This window comes from Lactuca serriola, chromosome 2 (assembly GCF_051521515.1).
Source record: "Lactuca serriola cultivar US96UC23 chromosome 2, Lser_US96UC23_V15, whole genome shotgun sequence".
Taxonomy (NCBI): Eukaryota; Viridiplantae; Streptophyta; class Magnoliopsida; order Asterales; family Asteraceae; genus Lactuca; species Lactuca serriola.
The window spans coordinates 4135777-4141131 of record NC_136409.1 but is presented as its reverse complement, the minus strand read 5'-3'; the positions used below and the strand labels follow the sequence as shown (position 1 = coordinate 4141131).

Sequence of the window (5355 nt, the reverse complement as noted above, 5' to 3'; positions counted from 1 at the left end):
CAGAGAGTGAAACCCTAATAGAGAGTTATCCTTCGTTCCTAGCTTGTGTGTTTGTGTTGTAAGCTTCAAAGTGCCATTTCAAGGTGGTGAAAGAGGAGAGGAGGCCATTTTAGGAGCTAGAAGTTGGTGGACAAGAGTAGATCCGAGTTCTACAGTGGTTGGAGCTTCTTTCTGAGGTGAAAAGCTCAAAGCTTTCCTTGTCATTTGTGTTTTGTGCTTCTTGGACCAATTTTTAGGGTTTTTGGTCCCAAGGTAGAGACTTTATAAGAAAATGGTCTGCATTGGCCTAGATCTGCCATATTTCAGGGTAATATGAGTTGTATGTTCATAAAAATCCAATCTTGGACGTGAATATTGAGCCATGCATGAGATCTAGACTTTATGAGGAAGAAGGAAAGGTGTTAGAGTGATTAGGGACCTTTACAACCATGCAAAGGCTTAAAGGTTCCGACTTTATGGAATAAGAGGCTTAGGTAAAGTCAGATCTGAAAGTTGAGTGAGTGTCTTAACCGTTTAAGACCAAAATCCAAGAAAAGGCTAAAACTGAGACTTACGTTGGGCGTAACTCTCAGTACGCGCATCGTAAGGGGTTGAGACCTCGATTATGGATCACCGGCGTACGCCCCACGTACAGAGAAGGTACGCGCTGCGTACTGCCTCCTGTTGACTTTCGTTGACTTTTACCCTTTTGTGGGATTGTAGGGATGGATTTAATCTAGAATTTGAGAGCCATTATTCATTAGTACTGTTTATGTGATTAGGCAGGGGCTAAATCAGTGTTTTCGTGTCCGAGATTATCCGAGACACCTGAGGTGTGTCTTCTCACTATACTGTACTTGGAAAGGTACCTATGTGTGACCGACAGGTCTTATATGCTATGAGATGTATGTGTTATATGATGATATGTGATATGTATGTGCTATGTATGTTATGTATGATAAGGACCGGAAGGTCATGATGATATGGACTGGAAGGTCAAGATGACATGGACCGGAAGGTCAGGAGGTTACGGACTGGAAGGTCTACCGGGATTCGGGATGGAAGTCCCCCGAGACACTTGGACCGGAAGGTCCCACAAACTTATGGCCTGGAAAGGCGTATATGTTGTATGTGGTATTTTGGGGAACTCACTAAGCATTTATGTTTACAGTTGTTGTGTTATGTGTTTCAGGTAGTAGCGGTGATCGCGGGAAGGCGCCGTCATGATCTGTACACACAGTTAGAGGATTTTATTTGTGATCTTGGGGAAATGTTTTATTTGATGACAACTGTTGAAGAAGAGATTTGAAAATGTTAAATGATATTTATGTTAATCAAAAAGTGAAAATTGTTTGAAATTTTGTGTCGTTACACTTGTCTTCCTATCCGTTGCTTTCAAGTTGTTGAAAGCATAAGTATTGTGAGTTGTAAAAGATTTTGAAATTTTCTCACCGATTTTGATCTCGGGGCACTTATCTACATGAAAATAGATGATTCGGATGGAATCAAAAGAAAATATGGATCGGTGGAAAGTAGCTTAGGGTAAGAGGTATGGTTTAATGCATTTATTTTTTCCTTTCACAAACTACCGTTGCTTATCAAAACAAATTATCAACTCCGTCTCTTTTTTGAAAACAAATTATGTTTGGTGGGTAGGAACTAATGAAGCTTTTCATGATTTTTTATTCAAATAACAAAAAAATTCACTCTTTTAAGGACAAAATTAGTAGGAATGTTTTTAAAATTGTTGACCAGATATTCCTTGAAGGAATACTTACAATCAAAATAATCCTTCTGAAATTTAATTTTTAAGAAAAGGACTTGTGAATAGATATACAGTTACAAATCGTTGAGGTATTCGACTTTAGCTTGACTATTAAAGTTACTAATTACATTTCTTGTTTGTATATTTGTGCAAAATACTTTATTCCCATCATGTCTCACACACTCATTTCATAATCTCCATAATATTAAGTTGGGGAGATATCTAGGAGTAGAGGTGATATTTGAGATCAAGAGTACTCCAACAAATCAGGATAATCAACAACATATACTTCCCTACCTTGAGAAATTGGAAATAAGTAATATGGAGGGGATGAGTCATGTTTGGAAGTGCAAGTGGAATGAATTTAATTAATTTAGAAACAACAGTCAGAATCTCCATTTCACAACCTCGCAACCATAGAAATGAGAAGGTGTCATAGCATTAAGTACTTATTTTCACCTTTCATGGCAAAGCTCCTTTCCAGCCTAAAGAAAGTTGAGATAAATGATTCTGATGGTATTGAAGAAGTGGTTTTAAAGAGAGACGGTGAAGAAGAAGAAGAAAAAAAAATAACATCTCCATCTACATCTGCCCACACAACAAGCACCACTCTCTTCCCTCTTCTTGATTCTCTCAATTTATATGGCCTGCAAAATCTCAAGTGTATTGGTGGTGGTGGTGCCAAGACTTGGAAAAGTGAAATATCTTTCAGCGGTACCACTACAAATACACAAATACCTCCTTTCTTCATCAATATAAGGTACGTTTTTAACATATTCAGCTACTATTCAATTTTTTTATTTAAATCTGTTTTCTCTTTGGAATATCCTCCTGATATTAATCATATTCTAGAAAAATACAACATGCCCTATGACCACAAGATATTGAAAAAGTTAGAGCATGTAATTGATTCATTAGTTGTTAATTATACAAACCCAACAATAATCAGATTCCTAGTTATTCATGTATGTGTATATGTATTTCCTATAATATGAAACTCAGATTTCTATTAAGTAACGCAACATGTCCCAAAATGACAATCTATGATCGAGTTAAAATGTCTATTTTACCCTAAATGATATTTTTTAATTTCTTTTATAATTATATTATAATTATTATATACATTAAATCATTAAAAAAAAACCTACCCCCACCCTCCGTATCCTCCCTTTATCTTTCTCCCTCAATTCCCGTTTCTATTCTTTGTGACTTCATCTCTTTCCTTTTGTCATTTACTGTAGTTTTCTAAAGTGGATGGTGTATCTTGGACCTTATGCCAATACCCTAGAGAGATAAATATATAATATTGTGATGCATTATCAAGTATGATTCCATGTTATGCAGCAGGACAGATGCAAAAGCTTCAAGTGTTAGAAATAAAGTCTTGACAAGGGATGAAGGAGGTGTTTGAAACAGTAGAAAGGATTAACAAGAGTGTTGTTATGTTTGAACCTCCCAACCTAAAGATATTGAATATCAAGTGTTGTAACCTTTTGGAACATATATTCACCTGTTCCACACTTGAAAGCTTTGCACAACTTGAAGAGTTATGGATAGAGAATCGCAAGGAAATGAAAATGATTGTGGAGAAGGAAGAAGATGATGGAGTAGAGAAAACAACAAAGGCATCTTTTTCTATGGTTGTGGTATTTCCTCATCTGAAGCGTATTAAACTAGAGTATCTACCAGAGCTGGTGGGTTTCATTTTAGGGACTAATGAGTTCCGGTGGCCTTCATTGGATAATCTTATGATAAAGGACTGCCCACAAATGAAGGTGCTCACAGCCGGTAGGTCGAAAGCTTCACAACTCAAATATGTGGAAACAAGTTTAGGCAAATATAGTCCTCCTGGAAGTTGGTTTAATTCTCATGTGACAACCCCTACTACTGGGTACCATCACGAGGTATAATTTTTTTATTATAAGTTTTTTCACATTTATGATCTGACTAAAAAATCATGATGCCAAGTAGAAGCATTATTAAATAAACACATTGATACTATTTTCTATAAAAGTAACCCAACTGAAACTAGTTTTGGTTGGAGTGGAGTTGATTGCCTTATATGATATTTTTTTTTGGCTTGTAGATCCCATTCCTGAGTTTAGAACATACAAGCTCCTGGTTCCCTGCTGCTATTACTTCAGAAGATATCAACATTTGGTCTTTTCATAATCTGATCAAATTACATGTGGCATTTGATAGACCTGTTAAAAGATTATCCCATCTGATGAGTTGCTACAACTACAAGAGTTGGAAAAGATTAAGGTAATCTACCGTAATGTGGTAGAGGAGGTGTTTGAAGCGTTGGAAGTGATAAACAGTCGTTTTGATGAATCGCTACAAACTACTACTCTTTTCAAAATTCCAAACCTAACACAAGTGAAGTTGATGGGTCTATCTTCTCTCAAGCATATATGGAAGAGCAATCAGTGGACAATATTTTAGTTTCCAAACCTAACAAGAGTCTCTATTGATGACTGTTATAGTTTACGATATGCTTTTAGGAGTTCCATAGTTGGTAGTCTATTTCAACTCCAAGAGCTACAAATATTTGGTTGTGAGAATATGGAGGAGGTATTTGTTGTAGAAGAAGAGGAGAAGGAATCTGATGGAAAATGAATGAAGTTGTGTTACCTCGTTTCAAGTCCTTAAAACTTGATAAACTTCCATGTCTTAAGGGATTTTGCATGGAGAATATGGATTTTTCATTCCCATTATTGGATACTTTGACCATCCAAAAATGCCCATTAATAATGACTTTCACCACGGGAATTTTTTTTACTCAGGAGCTAAAAGGAATCGAAACAAGTTTTGGCTCGTATTATGTAGAGGAAGAGATCAACTCCTTTATAAAGATGAAACAAGAGGTAGATCTTTTGAAAGTACATCAATTAAAAACATGTTGTGTACTATTTTTGTTATATATTTTCATCAAAAGCCCGAACGTTTTCTCTATATTTTCACCTTTATCTTTGTTATATGTTTTATGTAGGACTTCAGAAGAAACTAAGTTTATTAATTAATGTCGTCCTTGTTTCCTATAACATTTTCTTTTCTATTTATTAATGTCTTATGCATTCACTTAAGCAAAGCTTTATAGAAGGGGGTAAGATGGGAAATCAACATCATTAGGGAATATCCTATAATAGAAAGGCATTTTAGGTGTAATTTAAGTTTGAGGGTTACCTTATAAGTACTAGGAATAATTAGGGACATGTATCTTGTTTGTTTTAGAGGATTGTTCTTTTTGGAGAGCGGCTTCTCAAATTTGCCAAACTATCCCTTTTTCTTAATGATTTGAGTAATATTATAGGCTTTGTGTTTGAATATGTTATTGAATGTGTTTTATTAGTCAGTTCATACCATAATTGTCTTTCATTTGTGTTTTTCAGATCATGATGATGTGAACTCCTCCATTAGATTGCAAGTTAAGATCAAAGGAAAACATCAACAATCATAGGAGATAAGTTATGATAACTTCAACCATCCGATATCAACATTTGAACACCATGGTACTTATGTCTTTGTTTTAGTTGTAGTTTGTAAGTACTCGATTCTTTTCCTTGCTGTTTTGAAACCAAACCGCATAACTATTTATAATTTTCATTGTT

The 5355-nt window shown here is 35.4% G+C and overlaps 1 pseudogene; it reads left to right on the top strand.

Annotated features, from left to right (window-relative positions):
* Positions 1-3138: 3138 nt before the first annotated feature.
* Positions 3139-4754, top strand: LOC145088984 (uncharacterized; annotated as a pseudogene).
* Positions 4755-5355: the final 601 nt, after the last annotated feature.